The sequence below is a fragment of the Procambarus clarkii genome, chromosome 10 (assembly GCF_040958095.1).
Source record: "Procambarus clarkii isolate CNS0578487 chromosome 10, FALCON_Pclarkii_2.0, whole genome shotgun sequence".
NCBI lineage: Eukaryota > Metazoa > Arthropoda > Malacostraca > Decapoda > Cambaridae > Procambarus > Procambarus clarkii.
This window is the reverse complement of record NC_091159.1, coordinates 45,462,622-45,485,584: the sequence shown is the minus strand read 5'-3', so window position 1 is coordinate 45,485,584 and position 22,963 is coordinate 45,462,622. Positions and strand designations below refer to the sequence as shown.

Genomic DNA, 22,963 nt, shown 5'->3' with positions numbered 1-22,963 from the left:
AGGTTAGGAGAGGGCACTTTTAGTACAGACAGTTTCATGATCTTGTGAAACCTTAGGAGGACGGGCTACTGATTAATATGAAGAAGTGCGATGTCGATTTTTTGACTTTAGAGTTATTTATCGCATTTAGTTTTGATGAAGATACTTGGGTAAATATTGGTCTCGAAATAGTTATTGATTCATGGAATAATTTACTGGATAGCATAAGACGTGGGATCTCCTGATTGTTTCAAGCGTAGGTTAGACATATATATGGTTCGCAGGCGATGAGTCACAATAACGTGGCTGAAGTATGTTGACCAGACCACACACTAGAAATTGAAGGGACGACGACGTTTCGGTCCGTCCTGGACCATTCTCACAATCGACTTGAGAATGGTCCAGGACGGACCGAAACGTCGTCGTCCCTTCAATTTCTAGTGTGTGGTCTGGTCAACATATATATGGTTCGTTGGTTCGGAGCACTAATTAACATCAGCTTACGTTATCATTCAGTGTCAGTGGTCATATACCATTACCCGACAAATACCTCCCGTAGCCTAAGCTACATTATAACTTTGAGATGTATTTTTATCTTGTCTCAATATACTTGAATAACTTCCTGATTGTTCAAGCAGTACTTGCATACTCCCAAGACATCACCAAGCATCCAACTAGAGCATGTATCGTATATAGCATGTAAGATACATGATCTAACACACTATATATATATATATAAAGGGATTGTACCCTAAACATTTTTAGTGCTGTCATACGAGTTAAAAACAACCCCGATTCACGTGGGCGATGTAAATTACTAACTTTTGGAGCGGTTTTGATGATGTGTTGCTGTCAGAGCCAAACTATCAACATATATGACAAGGATTTGTATATACAACATTTTATGGTGTTCCGTGAAATGTTTGTTGAGTAATATCAGGCACGTGGACGATTACGGTCTATGGTTGTCCTCTGACAACCAGAAACCGGTTGGATTAATGAGGTTATTATGGTTGTGTACTCATCTAGTTGTGCTTGCGGGGGTTGAGCTTTGGCTCTTTGGTCCCGCCTCTCAAACCGTCAATCAAGTGGTGTACAGATTCCTAAGCCTACTGGGCTCTATCATATCAACATTTGAAACTGTGCATGGAGTCTGCCTCCACCACATCACTGCCTAATGTGTGTGTGTGTGTGTGTGTGTGTGTGTGTGTGTGTGTGTGTGTGTGTGTGCGCGAACACTTGCTTTTCATAAACATAATCTACTCAAGGGTGCATACTGCTTATTCGTGTATGAGAGTTTGTATGGTCTACATAGTGTAGACCATACAAACTCTGTATGGTCTACACTATGTAGTCTACATAGTAGACTACATGTATGGTCTATATAGTGTAGACCATATACTTATGGTATACATGACAGAGAAGCGTGGTATACATATAGAGACGTATATATAGGTGTCAGTGTCAGTGACACATATTAGTGTCAGAGTAGTTAGTAAATGGAATACATTAGGCAGTGATGTGGTGGAGGCTGACTCCATACACAGTTTCGATTGTAGATATGATAGAGCCCAATAGGCTCAGGACCCTGTACACCAGTTGATTGACGGTTGAGAGGCCAGTTACAGCCCCGCTCCGGTGCCAGGTAAGTCCACTACGGGCTCAACATAGCCCGTGCTACTTTGGGACTGTTGTTCTAAGCAGCTGAATCTAAAACAACAACGGTTGAGAGGCGGGACCAAAGCTCAACCCCCCAACAAGCCCAACTAGGCGGGTACAAGTAGGTGAGTACTTAGCATACAGACTCCCACCCTACCTGGGCAGCAGCAGGACCAGGTGTCGACTCCCTCTCTGCTTCACCTCCACGAGGATACATTCCTGTAAAACAGACAACCCATCACAGCTCTGTCGCTCACAAACATGACTCGTCCTTTTATATCATTATAAAAACGGCAGCATAATTACACACAGAAATCCCAATTACGTGATGCATCAAATGAACAAATCCACAAGGGCCGTGACGAGGATTCGAACCTGCGTCCAAGAGCATCGGATTACGGCAGCATAATTTTCAGATAATATAAAACACAGACCTAGGGAGCCGGTCGGCCGAGCGTACAGCACGCTGGACTTGTGATCCTGTGGTCCCGGGTTCGATCCCGGGTGTCGGCGAGAAACAATGGGCAGAGTTTCTTTCACCCTATGCCCCTGTTACCTAGCAGTAAAATAGGTACCTGAGTGTTAGTCAGCTGTCACGGGCTGCTTCCTGGGGGTGGAGGCCTGGTCGAGGACCGGGCCGCGGGGACACTAAAGCCCCGAAATCATCTCAAGATAACCTCAAGATAGTACAATACGAGTATCGGTTAGGCCTCACCTCTCACATATTTTTGCCATCTCTTTTTCTTAAAAACTTAAGTTTATTTTCAAGTAAAAATTATGTTTTCTTCACGTTCTACATTCAGCCCCAACATTGTAGTAAATAAATATGTTATATATCCTCGATACCTACATAAGCCTAAGAGAGGCATTGGGTTGTTTTGGGCTATCTTGAGGTTATCTTGAGATGATTTCGGGGCTTAGCGTCCCCGCGGCCCGTTCCTCGACCAGGCCTCCTTTTTATTACACCCCCCCTCCCCCCAGGAAGCAGCCTGTAGCAGCTGTCTAACTCCCAGGTACATATTTACCGCTAATTCAGTTCTAATGGGTAACTCAAGCGACTGCAAGACACCATCATTAAAGAATATCTTTGCTATCTGATAAGTAGTATTTCCCCTATGATGGATTCATAATAACTTGTATTACTCTGTATTAATAACTTGTATTATTCTGTCCTCCTGATGGCGGGTAAAACTTTAAAGCATTATTAACAAAACTTAATGTATTTAATAACAGAATTTACCGGCGGTGGCCGGGCGAGGAGACGCCCGAGTCCAGTATTATTGGGCGCGTATTTCCTCTGGAACTTGTCACACTTTAGATGAAAATGATTTAAATTGTAGCTTGTATTTCGCCTTCCGTTGAGACATAAAACATTTACATTTTTAACGTATCAAGAACATACAATTAAATGACATAAATTGACATACAATGATTAAATGACATACAATTAAATGACATAAATTATAAACTGAATGATTACGGATAAAGGATAAGCTTTACAACATCTTTCGAGGCTTTTAAATACCAAACTTATGTACCTGCTAATTGTAACATGTTCTAATGTATATTGTATTATATAAATAACATTATTATTGGTATTATTATTATTTTACCAATATCATCCTCATTTAATTAGTAATTCAGGATTCTCAATGTTTATAGAGTGTAATATTATTCGTAAATGTAGGATCATATAAACGGTCATGGAAATAATTGTCTTCGATTTAGTTGATTAGCAATAACTATTTACATATTAAGTATTTATGTAATAACTTGCTATAATAATATTTGTCCTTTCACAAAGTACATATTTAATTCAGGTTACGGATACACATAACATATATTGCTAACATGAGGAGATCTGCCAGCCAAGACAGGTTGTGTAGTTGAGAATACTTGACGCGAGGCTACGAGTGCTTCCAAGATGTCTAAGGGCCAGATTCACGAAGCAATTACGCATTCACTTACGAACCTGGAGCCAGATTCACGAAAACACTTACGAACCTGTACATCTTTACTCAATCTTTGGCGGCTTTGTTTCCAATTATTAAACAGTTAATGAGCTCCGAAGCACCAGGAGGCTGTTTATAACAATAACAACAGTTGATTGGCAAGTTTTCATGCTTGTAAACTGTTTAATAAATGTAACCAAAGCCGTCAAAGATTGAGGAAAGATGTACACGTTCGTAAGTGCTTGCGTAATTGCTTCGTGAATCTGACCCTTGGTATGGAGGGCTGTCCTTAGGAAGCTCGGCGGTCGTAAACAGTTTGTTGAATCGCGAAGAAAATGTCAAGAATGCGATCGAAAGGGAAAAAGTTTTCCTAAGTGCTTGCTTAACGGCTTGAAGAATCCGGCTCCTGTTTATAAATAAACAACGCTTTTCACATGACTCACAACTGTTCGAACACTTCTCTCCTGACGACCTCTGTTCGAATTGCTACTGTAAATTCTTCGTCCACGTGCTAACACATACAAATAATTGCCAACAGAACCTAAATACCTAACCTAACTTATGCCTAAATAAGCACAATATGTTAATACATCACAATATTAATTTTTGGAACGTTGTTATTTTGAATTAACAGCACGTTAAAAATTGATGACTATTCCTTGGGGTCGGACGCTGGATGGAATGAACATAGCCTGAGGACAGTTTGATTCCTAACTATTGATTTAAATTCAATATTGACTGAAAGCATTCAAAGACAAATTCTACGATAGCCGATTCTTATTGATTAGGACTCACAGCTACAGATAATACAGAGGGAAGGATGATTACTTCATGATCAGGAGCTGAATAGCACACCAGCCTTACACACACCAGCCTCACACACCTGCCTCATACACCAGCCTTACACACACCAGCCTCACACACCTGCCTCATACACCAGCCTTACACACACCAGCCTCACACACCAGCCTCATACACCAGCCTCACACACACCAGCCTCATACACCAGCCTCACACACCAGCCTCATACACCAGCCTTACACACACCAGCCTCACACACCAGCCTCATACACCAGCCTTACACACACCAGCCTCACACACCTGCCTCATGCACCAGCCTTACACACACCAGCCTCATACACCAGCCTTACACACACCAGCCTCACACACCTGCCTCATACACCAGCCTCACACACCAGCACCTTCACACACCAGCCTCACACACCTGCCTCAGACACCAGCCTCACACACCAGCACCTTTGCTACTAACACGCCTAATATTCACCGTACGGTCTGGTGGTGGTCGATGGCAAGCCATATCATCAGTTGCCAAACAATGCTAGCAGATAATTTTCTTCAGAGATTGTACACAACTGACGCAGATTTCAAACAAATATATTCATAATTATTATATAAATTCACTCCTATATCAAAATTGAAATACAGACATTTTTATTTGTAAATAATATACATTGAAACGCAGTCTTCTTGTAGTTTTTCAAACTTAAAAATGGACCCAGGAATTTCGAACCGTTCGGAATTGCTTTAGAACGGACCGTCGGTCCACCATTTCGGTCCTGTCTGGAAGATGGACCGACTTTTCCGGTCACGGTCCCCATAATGGACGAGTTCCAGGAATTCAGTCCTTTTGGAATTCTGGGTCCTGTCCAGCTGTGACTATATATGTCTCACCTACATCTGAAACTATCCAGTGATCCCAAGTGTTTTAATTAAACCATTGCACTGCGAGCTCTTCCTGAACACAACCACACACTGCACAACCACACACTACACAACCACACACTGCACAACCACACACTACACAACCACACACACACCAGTGTGTGAATATATTGTGTCTGTGATGCGGTCAAACTGTATAGTAAAATATTAGTTGATTAGCCTAATATTACAATTACTCTTGTCTCTGAAATCCCGTTTCGAGTTGTTGTTGTTGTTGTTTAAGATTCGCTACCCTGGAACAAAAAGTTCGAAGTAGCACGGGCTATGGTGAGCCCGTAGTGTCGTTTTGGGAATTCGCTAGTTCACAGCACCTTAAGTTCGTGTTTCATCCAACTACCATTACATGTCTACGTATTGGAACGTTATATATTATTATCGCAATGCTACAGTTTACTGAGAACACACACATATGTACCAATATAACAATCAGTGTTTGAAGACCTCGTCCAGCTCCTCGGAGGTCGGGTGTGTACCCAGGATACAGCTTGCATTTCCTCTCTGAACTGCGACACTGAGGCGCTGGAACAGGAAACTGCCCATATATTATTATCGTGTATATATTATTATGTAGATTTATATATATACTTGAGGTATGACTAGGGATATACTGTGATCTACGTCTTGAACAACGTAGGTATAACCATCGACCGGTAACTGCTGGAAATCCTTCCATATCCTCCCCCCTGAACAGAACATGCCTGTATTACCATGTGTACTAGAAATGACTTCCATATGTGTTTTAGCATATATCGTGCTATATTCCTGTATACCTTGAGTTTTGATGTGTACTCTCCTGTGGAGAACATTGTATAGTGTATATCTTTAGGTATTGTATGAATTAGAAGTAATATTTGGGTTTTGAGCTTCTGATATGTGAAGGAGGAAAGTTGGCGTGACTTGACATGTTGGTAACAAGGTCATTCTCGGCCGGCTCGGCCCTTGATTTCTTCCTTGATTTCCCTTGAAAAAAATTCCTTGATTTTGATACCCTCTTGATTTCCCAGACAAGCGGACGTGAGACGTCCAGCTCTTGAGCTGTGTTGTATATTGTTTACTAATGTATATATAAGAGTAATGATGTGTAGTGGATTAGGCTACCGAGGTATATCAGTTATGTCAGGTGATAGGTGCTTTTGTGGGGGTATGTGAGGGTCGTAGGTGATTGTTATTGTGTTGTAGTATGTTATTGATTCCTCACCTCACTATTTATTGATGTATGACACCACTAATCTGTTACTTAGGTTAGTGTACCACTGCGCCGGGTTGGAGCCTGGTGTCGGCTAGTCCAAAGTGTGTCATAAGTTAATGCCTGTGACTGATTTAGATAGTTGTGTTTAAAGTCCCTTGATGTGATACGAGAGTTGTTAAAGTTCCTTGTTGTGATTGGAGTATCAGTTGTATACAAGTTGTATATCAGTTGTATATAGAGAACTTCAGTTTCTCAGTGTTTTACGGTGACCTGTTTATATGTCCCAGTAAATTGGCGTTGTTTTAACTAGCCTTTTACACTTTACCTGAGACACATGTTGAAACTTGGCCAGGCTTTGGTTGGGCAGCGATGACCATGAGGTGATGACACCCACACTACACCCACACCGTGCGCTAGGCTTCACAGATACATTACTAAATATAAATAGAAGTGAAACCTAACACAGATTAAACGTATTAAATAAATAGATTATATTCGCATGAATTTAAACAAACACTGCATTTAGAAAACGGAAAAAAACTCGTAGAGTAAATGAATAAAAATTATCATGAAATGACAGTTAATGAACAGAGAACGAGGAGTCATCAGTAACTGAAATTATAACCATGATATATAATATATATACCGTTATATACACCGCTGCTTGGTGTATGTAGCTTGCGAGTTGACATCAGTATTGAACAGTATTAAGAACGCTGAACGTTATTGTTGGTATGTTAGTAAGCACTGGTAGTAGGCCTTAATAACCCTTCAGAGGCTGATAGGTCTTTAGGCCCTCGTGGCTAACTGACGAATGAATTTACTTATGAATGAATTTATACATTCTTCGCTGCACGGGGTATATATATATATCTATATAAATTTATGTCGTAATATGAACCCTGCATCTCGCTGTATTTGGAGGGATTCCTCTTGCCCAGAATTATGGTTTGGACATAAGTATACTTGGTGTATGGACAGTATTAAGTGTTGTGAAGGGTTACTAATCTACCCAGCATGCTACATGCATACAGGAGTATGCATGTAGTGAAGGAGAGTACTGTGTGTTTTGGTATACATACACCTGAAGCTACTCTGGCCATGCATTATGTTCAGGACTTATGTTCTCGCTGGTTGGTCAGTATAAGCTGTTATGGTGGTCGTAATAACCTTCCCGTAGTTGATGGACCTTAATATACCCAACACTTAAACAAGCAACCGGCCCTGGAAAATAGGAAAGGGGGTCAGGTGTGGGAGTTTGTGGCCGGATGATGGGTTAAATACACATCTGGCTGTGTTCTGTGTGTGTGTGTACTCACCTATTTGTACTCACCTATTTGTGCTTGCGGGGGTTGAGCTTTAGCTCTTTGGTCCCGCCTCTCAACTGTCAATCAACTGGTGTACAGATTCCTGAGCCTACTGGGCTCTATCATATCTACATTTAAAACTGTGTATGGAGTCAGCCTCCACCACATCACTGCCTAATGCATTCCATCCGTTAACTACTCTGACACTGAAAAAGTTCCTTCTAACGTCTCTGTGGCTCATGTGGGTACTCAGTTTCCACCTGTGTCCCCTTGTTCGCGTCCCACCAGTGTTGAATAGTTTATCCTTGTTTACCCGGTCGATTCCTCTGAGGATTTTGTAGGTTGTGATCATGTCTCCCCTTACTCTTCTGTCTTCCAGTGTCGTAAGGTGCATTTCCCGCAGCCTTTCCTCGTAACTCATGCCTCTTAGTTCTGGGACTAGTCTAGTGGCATATCTTTGGACTTTTTCCAGCTTCGTCTTGTGCTTGACAAGGTACGGGCTCCATGCTGGGGCCGCATACTCCAGGATTGGTCTTACATATGTGGTGTACAAGATTCTGAATGATTCCTTACACAGGTTCCTGAACGCTGTTCTGATGTTAGCCAGCCTCGCATATGCCGCAGACGTTATTCTTTTTATGTGGGCTTCAGGAGACAGGTTTGGTGTGATATCAACTCCTAGATCTTTCTCTCTGTTCGTTCCATTAAGTACTTCATCTCCTATTCTGTATCCTGTGTTTGGCCTCCTATTTCCACCACCTAGTTTCATTACTTTGCATTTACTCGGGTTGAACTTCAACAGCCATTTGTTGGACCATTCACTCAGTCTGTCTAGGTCATCTTGTAGCCTCCTACTATCGTCCTCAGTTTCAATCCTCCTCATAATTTTTGCATCATCGGCAAACATTGAGAGAAACGATTCTATACCCTCTGGAAGATCATTTACATATATCAGAAACAGTATAGGTCCAAGGACTGAGCGGTACTCCACTCGTAACGTCTCGCCAATCTGAGACCTCACCCCTCACACTGACTCGTTGTCTCCTGTTACTTAGGTACTCCTGTATCCAACGGAGTACCTTCCCTTTCACTTCAGCCTGCATCTCCAGTTTTTTCACTAGCCTCTTGTGTGGCACTGTGTCAAAGGCTTTCTGACAATCCAGAAATATGCAGTCTGCCCACCCTTCTCTTTCTTGCCTTATTTTTGTTGCCTGGTCGTAGAATTCAAGTAACCCTGTGAGGCAGGACCTGCCATTCCTGAATCCATGTTGATGCTGTGTTACAAAGTTCTTTCGCTCCAGGTGCTCCACTAGCTTTCTTCGCACAATCTTCTCCATCATCTTGCATGGTATGCAGGTTAGGGACACTGGTCTGTAATTCAGTGCCTCCTGTCTATCCCCTTTCTTGTATATCGGGACTACGTTAGCTGCTTTCCAAATTTCTGGCAGTTCCCCTGTTGCCAGTGATTTGTTATACACCATGGAGAGCGGGAGGCACAGTTCTTCTGCTCCTTCCTTTAGTATCCAAGGGGAGATTCCATCTGGGCCTATAGCCTTTGTCACATCCAATTCTAGTAAACACTTCCTTACTTCCCCGCTGGTAATCTCAAACTCTTCCAGTGGTTCCTGGTTTGCTATTCCCTCTCTTATCTCTGGGATTTCTCCTTGCTCTAAGGTGAAGACCTCTTGGAATTTCTTATTCAGTTCCTCACACACTTCCTTGTCTTTTGTAGTGAATCCTTCTGCCCCTAACCTTAATTTCATAACCTGTTCCTTCACTGTTGTTTTTCTCCTGATGTGGCTATGCAGCAATTTAGGCTGAGTCTTTGCCTTGCTTGCGATGTCATTTTCGTATTGTCTTTTTGCCTCTCTTCTCATCCTAACATATTCATTCCTGGCATTCTGGTATCTTTCTCTGCTCTCCAGTGTCCTGTTATTCCTATAGTTTCTCCATGCCCTTTTACTTTGCTGCTTAGCTAGCCTACATCTCTGATTAAACCATGGGTTTCTCATCTTCATTTCACTGTTTTCCTTTTGGACTGGGACAAACTTGTTTGCTGCATCCTTGTATTTTTGCGTGATGTATTCCATCATATCTTGGGCCGTCTTTTCCCTGAGCTCTGTTTCCCATGCTATATCTGCTAGGCATTTTCTTATCTCCTCATAGTTTCCCTTTCGGTATGCTAACCTTTTGGTTTCGGTATCCCTCCTCGAGTTCAATAACCCTTCTTCAATCAGGTACTCAAACACCAATACACTGTGGTCGCTCATTCCTACTGGGTCCTCAAAACTGATTTCTCTTATGTCAGAGTCGTTCAGGGTGAAAACCAGGTCGAGTCTCGCTGGTTCGTCATTTCCTCTCATCCTTGTGGGTTCACTGACATGCTGGGTTAAGAAGTTCCTAGTCGCCACCTCCAGTAGTTTGGCTCTCCACGTATCCTCGCCTCCATGCGGTTCCTTGTTCTCCCAATCAATCCTGCCGTGATTGAAGTCCCCCATGATGAGCAGGTGGGATCTATTTCTACAGGCAGAAGAGGCTGCCGTCTCAATTATAGTGTTAACTGCCATGTTGTTGCTTTCGTACTCTTGACTGGGTCTTCTCTCATTTGGTGGAGGATTATATATTACTGCTACTACTATCCTTGGTCCTCCCATTGTCATGGTGCCTGCTATGTAGTCTCTGAAACCCTCACAGCCCGGGATAGCCATCTCCTTAAAACTCCATTCCTTTCTCATGAGTAGGGCCACTCCTCCTCCTCCTCCCCTATCTTCCCTCTCTTTCCTTATTATTGTGTACTCCTGGGGAAACACGGCATTCGTTATGATTCCAGAGAGTTTTGTTTCAGTGAGTCCAATTACATCCGGGTTCACTTCTTGTGCTCTTTCCCTTAGTTCACTTGCCTTGCTTGTGATCCCATCTATGTTCGAGTACATTGCCCTGAAACTAACTCTCTTCTGCTTCTCCTCTGGTGAGGACCTTTGGGGTCTGGGGTGAGCAGGAGCTGGGAGGATCTGGTATGGGAAGACTGGTGGAGGAGGAAGGGCTTGGGGGGTAGGGGGGAGGGGGAGGGTAGGGGGAGTGGGGGAGGGTAGGGGGAGTGGGTGAGGGGGGGAGGGGGAGGGTAGGGGGAGTGGGTGAGGGGGGGATGGGGAGGGTAGGGGGGAGTGGGTGAGGGGGGGAGGGAGAGGGTAGGGGGAGTGGGTGAGAGGGGGAGGGTTGGGGGGGGGGTGGGGGGATGGGGGAGAAAGGGAGGTTTGGGGGGGCAATAAAGTGGGGAGGGCTTGGGGGGCGTGGGGGGAAAGGGAAGGCTGAGGTGGTTGAGGAAGAAGGGAGGGTTTTGGGGAGTGGTGGAGAGGGGAAGGCTTAGGTGGGGTGGGGGAGAGTGGGGAGCTTAGGGGGGTGGGGGAGAATGGAGGGCTTGTGGGTGGGAGGGACGGAAAGGCATGTGGGAGAAGGGAGGGCTTGGGGGATGGGGGAGAAGGAAGGTCCTGGGGGGAGGGGGGGAGTGGGAGGAGAGGGGAGGAGAGGGGTGGGGGGGGGGGGTGGGGGGGGGAGGGTGCCTCAGGTGGGTACTTAGTGGGGGGCTGACAGGGGTTGGGGCAGGTAGGGTGTCTGTTGGGTGGAATGAGGGGGTGGTGCAGCACTTCCTGTGGCTAATGCACTGTTTGAGGAGGGTTCCCCATTCCCCTCTGGGATTGTAGGGATCGGGGGTGTGGCTCCCTGATTCCTTTCTCTCTCCCTGCGCTCCTTCCTCGCGTTTGCTGCTTGCATTCTCTCTTCCCTTGTCATATCCCTCTGCAAGAATACTCTTTTGAACTTCTCTACACCTACTAGACAGCACTTCCTTTCTAATAGTTCCTCTTTCGCGATTTCGCTCATGAAAACCACCTTTATCATTCGGTCTCTGTCCTTGTTGTACTTTCCAAGCCTGAAAACCTTTTCAACATTTCGCTCAGCTCCCTCCATCCTTACCTCTTTAAGGATTTCTTTAATCATGTTTTTGTCCTTGTCTCTCCGCTCCTTTGGTCTGGTCCCTGTTTGCTCCTTAATGCCTGCTACTACTACTGCTCTATTTCTCTCTATCAGCCGGCTAGTACATCTAGCCGCTTCCTGAGAGGAAGCCACTTCCATGGCAACTTCCTTAACTGCAGACCTAGCTTCAGGGCTCGTTTTAAGTATTTCAGCAAATGAGAGCTGAGGTGTGGAGGTCCCCTCCACAGTAGCATTCCTGTCTCCCTGAGGCACGGTTTGTGTGTGTGTGTGTGTGTGTGTGTGTGTGTGTGTGTGTGTGTGTGTGTGTGTGTGTGTGTGTGTGTGTGTGTGTGTGTGTGTGTGTGTGTGTGTGTTGGGGCGGAAACGATGTAGTTTAAGAGTTGTATTATAAACATAGAAAAACAGAAAATGGACGCGTCCAGGAGTCTAAATATGTGAGGAGAGGTGGAGAGTGGAAGGAATATGTCGGGTGTGTGGAGTACAAGTAGGAGTGACGGGTGTGTGTGGAGTACAAGTAGGAGTGACGGGTGTGTGTGTGGAATACAAGCAGGAGTGACGGGGTGTGTGTGGTGCACAAGCTGGAGTGACGGGTGTGTGTGTGGAGCACAAGCAGGAGTGACGGGTGTGTGTGTGGAGTACAAGCAGGAGTGACAGGTGTGTGGAGCACAAGCAGGAGTGACAGGTGTGTGGAGCACAAGCAGGAGTGACAGGTGTGTGGAGCACAAGCAGGAGTGACAGGTGTGTGAAGCACAAGCAGGAGTGACGGGTGTGTGTGGAGCACAAGCAGGAGTGACGGGTGTGTGGAGCACAAGCAGGAGTGACAGGTGTGTGTGAAGCACAAGCAGGAGTGACAGGTGTGTGTGGAGTACAAGCAGGAGTGACAGGTGTGTGGAGCACAAGCAGGAGTGACGGGTGTGTGTGGAGTACAAGCAGGAGTGACGGGTGTGTGTGGAGTACAAGCAGGAGTGACAGGTGTGTGGAGCACAAGCAGGAGTGACAGGTGTGTGGAGCACAAGCAGGAGTGACAGGTGTGTGGAGCACAAGCAGGAGTGACAGGTGTGTGTGGAGCATATATAAGGAGGCCGCAGTAGTCATGTGTGCTTCACACCAAGATGGGACGAGCCTTTAAGGGTGATGGGACACGAACGGCCGCACATTCATCGCTACTCTCTGTGGTTAACCATTATCTATGCCTGTTTTTCATACTTATTATAATATTACGCAATTATTAATATGCACAGGCACGTGCACGCATGCTCTCTCTCACACACAATCATTTATACTTCATTTAAACTTGTATTCATTTATTTACGGTCCAGCCTCATGAGAGGCGGAACCAAAGAGCCAAAGCTTAACCCCTGCAAGCACAACTAGGTGACTTCACACACACACACACACACACACACACACACACACACACACACACACACACACACACACACACACACACACACACACATACACACACACACACACACACACACACACACACACACACACACACATTCAACTCTCTCCCTTCCCTCTCTACTTCTGCCTCCCAACCAGACTATTTCTCTATCCCAGTCTTAAGTTTCCACTCTATACTACCTCTCAACCCCTTTCTACTTATACTACTCTCTCTAACCCTGACATCCTTAATATATCCCTCGTCTCTCCCTCTGTCCCTATCCATCTTTCCACTTCTCTCCACTTCACAACCTCTACTCAACCTACAATCTTTGCCTGTCTAACAACAGGCTCTCCCTCGCTACCTTTCTCAAACCTCACAACTGCTATATTCCTCACAGCATCACTCTATTCCACACAGTTACTCATCCAGCAAGTCCCAGCCTCACAACCCCATCCAGCATTCACCCATAATAACACCCACGTCATCCCAAACGGTTAAAAACAAAGATGTGTGCCATGAGGATTTAGGAAACATACTAGGACGAACCTCGAAATCTGGTATACCCAATGCTGATAGAATCACAAAGGCGATGACATCAAAGAATCGGAGATGAAAGAACCTGATGTGATTGCAGTGGTGGAAACAAAACTCACCGATATGATCTCAGACGCAATGCTTCAAAGATGGGGGGGGGGCACCTGATGGAGAAAGAGGGGGAAACAAAGGCAAGGAAGGGGAGTAGGACTCCTTATAAAGATTGTTGTTGTTTAAGATTCGCTCCTTGGAACAAAAAGTTCCAAGTAGCACGGGCTATGGTGAGCCCGTAGTGGACTTTTTTTTTCCTTATAAAGAGGAATAGCACTGGTTAGGACTTTGGCGTAATGGATAGTCAGTCTCAGTCACTCCGCCTCTAACAGTGGATGATAGTGGATTAGGTAATATACCCATAACGTGAGGGGTGGTAGAGGGGAGGAGCAGTGTGAGGGAGAGTGAGGGAGAGGGGGAAGAGTATGAGGGGCTAATGAGAGATAGCAACGAAGGATGGTGTGAAAGCGAGGATGGAGAGTGACGGTAAGGTTGTGAAGTGAGGAAGGATAAAGATGATGATTGTGAGTGAGACATGATGAGGGACGGTGAGTGGGTGAGGCATGATGAGGGACGGTGAGTGAGTGAGGCATGATGAGGGACGGTGAGTGAGTGAGGCATGATGAGGGACGGTGAGTGGGTGAGGCATGATGAGGGACGGTGAGTGAGTGAGGCATGATGAGGGACGGTGGGTGGGTGAGGGATGATGAGGGGGGGATAGGGAAAGTAGGCTCCCGCATCTTAACACAACCTCTATCTCTTGTAATGAACCGTAATTTTAACGTTATCGGCCTCCATACATTATGTTAGCGCGAGAGTGTATGTATGAGTGAGCATATGAGAGTGTGTGTATGAGAGTAAGTGTATGAGTGAGTATATGAGAGTAAGCGCATGAGAGTGAGCGTATGAGTGTATGTATGAGTGAGCGTATGAGAGTAAACGCATGAGAGCAAGCGTATGAGTGAGCATATGAGAGTAAGCGCACGAGAGTAAGCGCATGAGAGTAAGCACATGAGAGTAAGTGCAAGAGAGTAAGCGCATGAGAGTAAGCACATGAGAGTAAGCGCAAGAGAGTAAGCGCATGAGAATAAGCACACGAGAGTAAGCGCATGAGAGTAAGCGCATGAGAATAAGCACATGAGAGAAAGCACATGAGAGTAAGCACATGAGAGTAAGCGCACGAGAGTAAGTGTATGAGTAAGCGCACGAGAGTAAGCGCATGAGAGTAAGCGCATGAGTAAGCGCATGAGAGTAAGCGCATGAGTAAGCACATGAGAGTAAACGCACGAGAGTAAGTGCACGAGATTAAGCGCATGAGTAAGCACATGAGAGTAAGCGCATGAGAGTAAGCGTATGAGTGAGCATATAAGAGTAAGCGCATGAGAGTAAGCGTATGAGTGAGCATATAAGAGTAAGCGTATGAGTGAGCATATAAGAGTAAGCGCATGAGAGTAAGCGTATGAGTGAGCATATAAGAGTAAGCGCATGAGAGTAAGCGTATGAGTGAGCATATAAGAGTAAGCGTATGAGTGAGCATATAAGAGTAAGCGCATGAGAGTAAGCGTATGAGTGAGCATATAAGAGTAAGCGCATGAGAGTAAGCGTATGAGTGAGCATATAAGAGTAAGCGCATGAGAGTAAGCGTATGAGTGAGCATATAAGAGTAAGCGTATGAGTGAGCATATAAGAGTAAGCGCATGAGAGTAAGCGTATGAGTGAGCATATAAGAGTAAGCGCATGAGAGTAAGCGTATGAGTGAGCATATAAGAGTAAGCGCATGAGAGTAAGCGTATGAGTGAGCATATAAGAGTAAGCGTATGAGTGAGCATATAAGAGTAAGCGCATGAGAGTAAGCGTATGAGTGAGCATATAAGAGTAAGCGCATGAGAGTAAGCGTATGAGTGAGCATATAAGAGTAAGCGCATGAGAGTAAGCGTATGAGTGAGCATATAAGAGTAAGCGCATGCAAAACATAAACAAGATTTAACTTACCTGTGAAGATTAAAGAGCCCGGCCAGGTGTCTCAGAGCGAGGAAAAGCATGACTGACTGGGCACGGTGCCAGAGGAGAGTGCCAGGATGACAGGCAAAGGTGTCAGGGCACAGGTGATGGAGGAATGGTTCCATCGGCGTGAGTCAATGGTTGCTCACATGAATTGTTAAACGCTCAAGCGCATTCAGATTGTATTTTTTTTATTTTTCGTACCCAAGTCCTTGTAGTTCTTCGTACCCATGTCCCAGGGCACAGTGTGTTCTCATGTCCCAGGTCATAGTGTGTCCACATGTCCAAGATCGGGGCTGCATACTGTAAGACTACTCTCATGTATTGTACGTGGTCTTCAGGTGTGTGTGTGTGTGTGTGTGTGTGTGTGTGTGTGTGTGTGTGTGTACTCACCTAATTGTGCTTGCGGGGGTTGAGCTCTGGCTCTTTGGTCCCGCCTCTCAACGGTCAATCAACTGGTGCACAGATTCCTGAGCCTACTGGGCTCTATCATATCTATATTTGAAACTGTGTATGGAGTCAGCCTCCACCACATCACTGCCTAATGCATTCCATTTGTCAACCACTCTGACACTAAAAAAAATCTTTCTAATATCTCTGTGGCTCATTTGGGCATATTTACTGCTAGGTAACAGGGACATCAGAGTGAAAGAAACTGCCCATTGTTTCTCGTCGCCGGCGCGCGCGCGCGCGCGCGCGCGTGTGTGTGTGTGTGTGTGTGTGTGTGTGTGTGTGTGTGTGTGTGTGTGTGTGTATACTCACCTAGTTGTGTTTGCGGGGGTTGAGCTCTGGCTCTTTGGTCCCGCCTCTCAACCGTCAATCAACAGGTGTACAGATTCATGAGCCTATCGGGCTCTGTCATATCTACACTTGAAACTGTGTATGGAGTCAGCCTCCACCACATCACCCCCTAATACATTCCATTGTGTGTGTGTGTGTGTGTGTGTGTGTGTGTGTGTGTGTGTGTGTGTGTGTGTGTGTGTGTGTGTGTGTGTAATTACCTAAGTGTAATTACCTAAGTGTAATTACCTAAGTGTAGTTACAGGATGAGAGCTACGCTCGTGGTGTCCCGTCTTCCCAGCACTCTTTGTCATATAACGCTTTGAAACTACTGACGGTCTTGGCCTCCACCACCTTCTCACTTAACTTGTTCCAACCGTCTACCACTCTATTTGCGAAGGTGAATTTTCTTATATTTCTTCGGCATCTGTGTTTAGCTAGTTTAAATCTATGACCTCTTGTTCTTGAAATTCCAGGTCTCAGGAAGTCTTCCCTGTCGATTTTATCAATTCCTGTAACTATTTTGTATGTAGTGATCATATCACCTCTTTTTCTTCTGTCTTCTAGTTTTGGCATATTTAATGCTTCTAACCTCTCCTCGTAGCTCTTGCCCTTCAGTTCTGGGAGCCACTTAGTAGCATGTCTTTGCACCTTTTCCAGTTTGTTGATGTGCTTCTTAAGATATGGGCACCACACAACAGCTGCATATTCTAGCTTTGGCCTAACAAAAGTCATGAACAATTTCTTTAGTATATCGCCATCCATGTATTTAAATGCAATTCTGAAGTTAGAAAGCATAGCATAGGCTCCTTGCACAATATTCTTTATGTGGTCCTCAGGTGATAGTTTTCTATCTAGAACCACTCCTAGATCTCTTTCTTTATCAGAATTCTTTAAAGATTTCTCACATAATATATAGGTTGTGTGGGGTCTATGTTCTCCTATTCCACATTCCATAACATGACATTTATTAACATTAAATTCCATTTGCCAAGTGGTGCTCCATATACTTATTTTGTCCAGGTCTTCTTGAAGGGCATGACAGTCATCTAAATTTCTTATCCTTCCTATTATCTTAGCATCATCAGCAAACATGTTCATATAATTCTGTATACCAACTGGTAGATCATTTATGTACACAATAAACATCACTGGTGCAAGAACTGAACCCTGTGGTACTCCACTTGTGACATTTCTCCATTCTGATACATTGCCTCTGATTACTGCCCTCATTTTTCTATCAGTCAGAAAATTTTTCATCCATGATAGAAGCTTACCTGTCACCCCTCCAATATTTTCCAGTTTCCAGAACAACCTCTTATGTGGAACTCTGTCGAAAGCCTTTTTTAGGTCCAGATAGATGCAGTCAACCCAACCATCTCTTTCCTGTAATATCTCTGTGGCTCGATCATAGAAACTGAGTAAATTCGATACACAGGATCTTCCAGATCGAAAACCATACTGTCTGTCTGATATTATATCATTTCTCTCTAGGTGTTCTACCCATTTAGTTTTGATTAGTTTTTCCAATACTTTCACTATTACACTTGTCAATGATACAGGTCTATAATTGAGGGGGTCTTCCCTGCTGCCACTTTTGTAGATTGGAACTATGTTAGCCTGTTTCCACCCGTCTGCTACGATTCCTGTACACAGGGATGCCTGAAAGATCAGGTGAAGTGGAATGCTGAGCTCAGATGCACATTCTCTCAGAACCCATGGTGAAACGCCATCTGGGCCAGCTGCTTTGTTCTTACCGAGCTCCTTGAGCATTTTTTCCACTTCGTCTCTAGACACCTCTATGTGTTCTATGTTGTTCTCTGGAATTCTTATTGTATCTGGTTCCCTAAAGATTTCATTTTGTACAAACACACTTTGGAACTTTTCGTTTAGTGTTTCACACATTTCCTTTTCATCTTCCGTGAATCTATTTCCCATTTTCAACCTCTGAATATTATCCTTTACCTGCAATTTGTTGTTTATGAATTTATAGAATAGACCTGGTTCTGTTTTACATTTGTCCGCAATCCCTTTTTCAAGATTTCTTTCTGCCTCTCTCCTCACTGCCGTGTAGTTGTTTCTCGCATCTTTGTATCGCTGGTATGTTTGGGGGTTCGGCCTCTTCCTGTATTGATTCCATTTTTGTGTCTTTCGGTCTCTAGCCCTCTCGCAATTTCTATTGAACCAATCCTGTTTCCTAGTTCTGCATCTCTGTTTTGGTATAAATTTTTTTGTGCCTTTATCATATATTTCACAAAACTTGCCATACATCTCATTCACTTCCTTGCCTAGCATCAAGTCTGTCCAATTATACTCACTAAAAAAATTTCTAAGGTCACCATAATGTCCTCTCCTGAAGTCTGGTTTTTCAACTGCTTCAACCTCCTTATTTTCTTCCAGCTTATAATGCATTGCATACTTTATTCCCAAAAAGACATGGTCACTTTTACCCAAGGGAGGAAGGTACTGAATGTCAAATATCTCTTCCTCCTTCCTGGTAAATATCAAATCTAGCATGGAGGGAACGTCCCCTTCCCTCATCCTCGTAGCTTGTTTAACATGTTGATACAAGAATGTTTCCAGGATGAGGTCTACAAATTTACAGGTCCAAAAATCTTCTGTTTTAGCTTCATATGCTTCCCAGTCTATGGATTTCAAGTTGAAGTCACCGACTATCAACAGTCGTGATCTATCGTTATCCGCTCTCGCTATAATCTCTCTCATTATTGTTATAAGACCTTCACGTTTACTATCTAGCTCCTCCTTTGACCATGTGCTGCTTGGCGGTGGACTATATGCATTTATCATCATTAGTTTATCATCCTCATAGCAGATCTCTAGTGCTATTATGTCAACTTCTTGTGGATTGGCAGTCATTATTTCCTTCACCTTTAGGTGTTCTTTTACCAGCACAGCAACGCCACCGCCTTTCCTAATTTTTCTGTCCCGTCTCCAAATTGAGTAGCCCCTTGGGAATATGACCTCATTTAAAATTACATCTTCAAGTTTTGTCTCCGTGAGTGCAACAATGTCTGGTGTCTGCAGCTGTATTACATCACTTAACTCCAGTACCTTCGATCTCACTCCATCTATGTTGGTGTATGCAATCTTCAGGAACTTGTTCCCCCTCTCCTTATTCTTCACTCCCCCTCTCTCTATTGATTTTGTTGGTTTGCCTTTATGTACCACTTTACTGGTTTGCCTACCCCTATCACTTTGTAGAAAAAAGAATTTATTTCTTCTTCATTCCTGCTCTCATTTAAATGTTTTGCCTCGGCGAGGTTCAGTTTCAGCTTCTCTCTATCTTCTTTTGAAAGATCTCGTCTTAACGACCACCCTTTCCCATCCTCATCCCTTTGCAATTTTCTAGCATTCCTTAGTACTTCTTCCATCTGTTTGGCACCGTTTAGGGTGATCCTCAAAGGTCGATCTTTCCCTTTTACGTACCTGCCTATTCTCCTGTAGTCGCACACATTCTCTCTCTTTGTAAGACCTTCCACGAGGCCAACAATTTTATCTACTACTTTAGCTTCTTCTACAGCTCTTTCTGACCTAGATGTTATCGCCTTTTCTTTGCAGCCAAAAATGATCAGGGACTTACTCCGATCAACTGTGTTTTGCACTAACTTCGGGTTAGATGCCAATTCTTTCCTCACTTCCAGCCTAATGTTTGTTTTATCTTGGTTGCTGCAGTGTTTGACTTCCTTTACTGCTTCTTCTATTTTTTCCTTCTCCTTGGCCACTTGTGCATAAGTGAGTTGCATATCTTTCTTGCACTGTTCTATTCCCTGTGTAACTTCCTCCATCTGTGCTGACAAAAGCTGTTTCTCCTGTTGAATTTCCTTGCCTAACCTATTGTGTGTGTGTGTGTGTGTGTGTGTGTGTGTGTGTGTGTTCAATTAACTAAAAGATCTCACAAATAAAAGAACTTTTTATATTTACAAACGAATTAAAATAGAATTTAATTTCCGTCAAAATACGACCCAAGATAAAGAACCCAAACTAGCCTGAAATATATCACCCAAAAAAACTCTTCCTCTCCCGAATATATATATATATATATATATATATATATATATATATATATATATATATATATATATATATATATATATATATATATATATATATATATATATTAGTATATTTTGGTAGCAGTCTTTCCTGTAGACATATATTATTAAATATGACCGAAAAAGTAAGATTAATAATTCTAACACGAATTTTCTCAATCTTTCGTACATTACGCTTCACTGTTGGAGGTAAATCAAAAATCACTTCTCCAAAATTCATTTTTATTTCTAGTCTGACGCGACACGGGCGCGTTTCGTAAAACTTATTACATTTTCAAAGACTTCACAAATACACAACTGATTAGAACGTATCTCTGATTTTATATCTACATTTGAGTGAGGTGGGAGGGGTGATGTGGCATTAACACAAGACAGAACAAGAGGGGATATTAATAGGGTATTAAAAGTATCAACACAAGACAGAACAGAAACAATGGGTATTGAATAGAAGTGTTTGTAGAAAGCCTATTGGTCCATATTTCTTGATGCTTCTATATTGGAGCGGAGTCTTGAGGTGGGTAGAATATAGTTGTGCAATAATTGGCTGTTGATTGCTGGTGTTGACTTCTTGATGTGTAGTGCCTCGCAAACGTCAAGCCGCCTGCTATCGCTGTATCTATCGATGATTTCTGTGTTGTTTACTAGGATTTCTCTGGCGATGGTTTGGTTATGGGAAGAGATTATATGTTCCTTAATGGAGCCCTGTTGCTTATGCATCGTTAAACGCCTAGAAAGAGATGTTGTTGTCTTGCCTATATACTGGGTTTTTTGGAGCTTACAGTCCCCAAGTGGGCATTTGAAGGCATAGACGACATTAGTCTCTTTTAAAGCGTTCTGTTTTGTGTCTGGAGAGTTTCTCATGAGTAGGCTGGCCGTTTTTCTGGTTTTATAGTAAATCGTCAGTTGTATCCTCTGATTTTTGTCTGTAGGGATAACGTTTCTATTAACAATATCTTTCAGGACCCTTTCTTCCGTTTTATGAGCTGTGGAAAAGAAGTTCCTGTAAAATAGTCTAATAGGGGGTATAGGTGTTGTGTTAGTTGTCTCTTCAGAGGTTGAACCTCTGAAGAGACAACTAACACAACACCTATACCCCCTATTAGACTATTTTACAGGAACTTCTTTTCCACAGCTCATAAAACGGAGGAAAGGGTCCTGAAAGATATTGTTAATAGAAACGTTATCCCTACAGACAAAAATCAGAGGATACAACTGACGATTTACTATAAAACCAGAAAAACGGCCAGCCTACTCATGAGAAACTCTCCAGACACAAAACAGAACGCTTTAAAAGAGACTAATGTCGTCTATGCCTTCAAATGCCCACTTGGGGACTGTAAGCTCCAAAAAACCCAGTATATAGGCAAGACAACAACATCTCTTTCTAGGCGTTTAACGATGCATAAGCAACAGGGCTCCATTAAGGAACATATAATCTCTTCCCATAACCAAACCATCGCCAGAGAAATCCTAGTAAACAACACAGAAATCATCGATAGATACAGCGATAGCAGGCGGCTTGACGTTTGCGAGGCACTACACATCAAGAAGTCAACACCAGCAATCAACAGCCAATTATTGCACAACTATATTCTACCCACCTCAAGACTCCGCTCCAATATAGAAGCATCAAGAAATATGGACCAATAGGCTTTCTACAAACACTTCTATTCAATACCCATTGTTTCTGTTCTGTCTTGTGTTGATACTTTTAATACCCTATTAATATCCCCTCTTGTTCTGTCTTGTGTTAATGCCACATCACCCCTCCCACCTCACTCAAATGTAGATATAAAATCAGAGATACGTTCTAATCAGTTGTGTATTTGTGAAGTCTTTGAAAATGTAATAAGTTTTACGAAACGCGCCCGTGTCGCGTCAGACTAGAAATAAAAATGAATTTTGGAGAAGTGATTTTTGATTTACCTCCAACAGTGAAGCGTAATGTACGAAAGATTGAGAAAATTCGTGTTAGAATTATTAATCTTACTTTTTCGGTCATATTTAATAATATATATATATATATATATATATATATATATATATATATATATATATATATATATATATATATATATATATATATATATATATATATATATAAAGAGAGAGAGAGAGAGAGAGAGAGATAGAGAGAGAGAGAGAGAGAGAGAGAGAGAGAGAGAGAGAGAGAGAGAGAAGAGAGAGGAGAGAGAGGAAGAGAGAGAGAGGAGAGAGAGAGAGAGAGAGAGAGAGAGAGAGGAGAGAGAGAGAGAGAGAGAGAGAGAGAGAGAGAGAGAGAGAGAGAGAGAGAGAGAGAGAGAGAGAGA

At 43.3% G+C, this 22,963-nt stretch overlaps 1 protein-coding gene across 5 annotated transcripts in view; it reads right to left on the bottom strand.

Moving 5' to 3' along the window:
• The window catches only part of LOC123774677 (octopamine receptor beta-2R), a 104,181-nt gene that overhangs the window by 15,638 nt on the left and 65,580 nt on the right, over positions 1-22,963 (bottom strand). For 3 of the 5 annotated variants that reach the window (XM_069321973.1, XM_069321968.1, XM_069321969.1), the window contains exon 3: positions 1,796-1,857. The exons of the other annotated variants lie outside the window; for them this stretch is intronic. The gene's annotated coding sequence lies outside the window, so the exon portion shown is untranslated. The remainder of the gene's footprint in view (positions 1-1,795; positions 1,858-22,963) is intronic. 5 annotated transcript variants of the gene reach the window in all.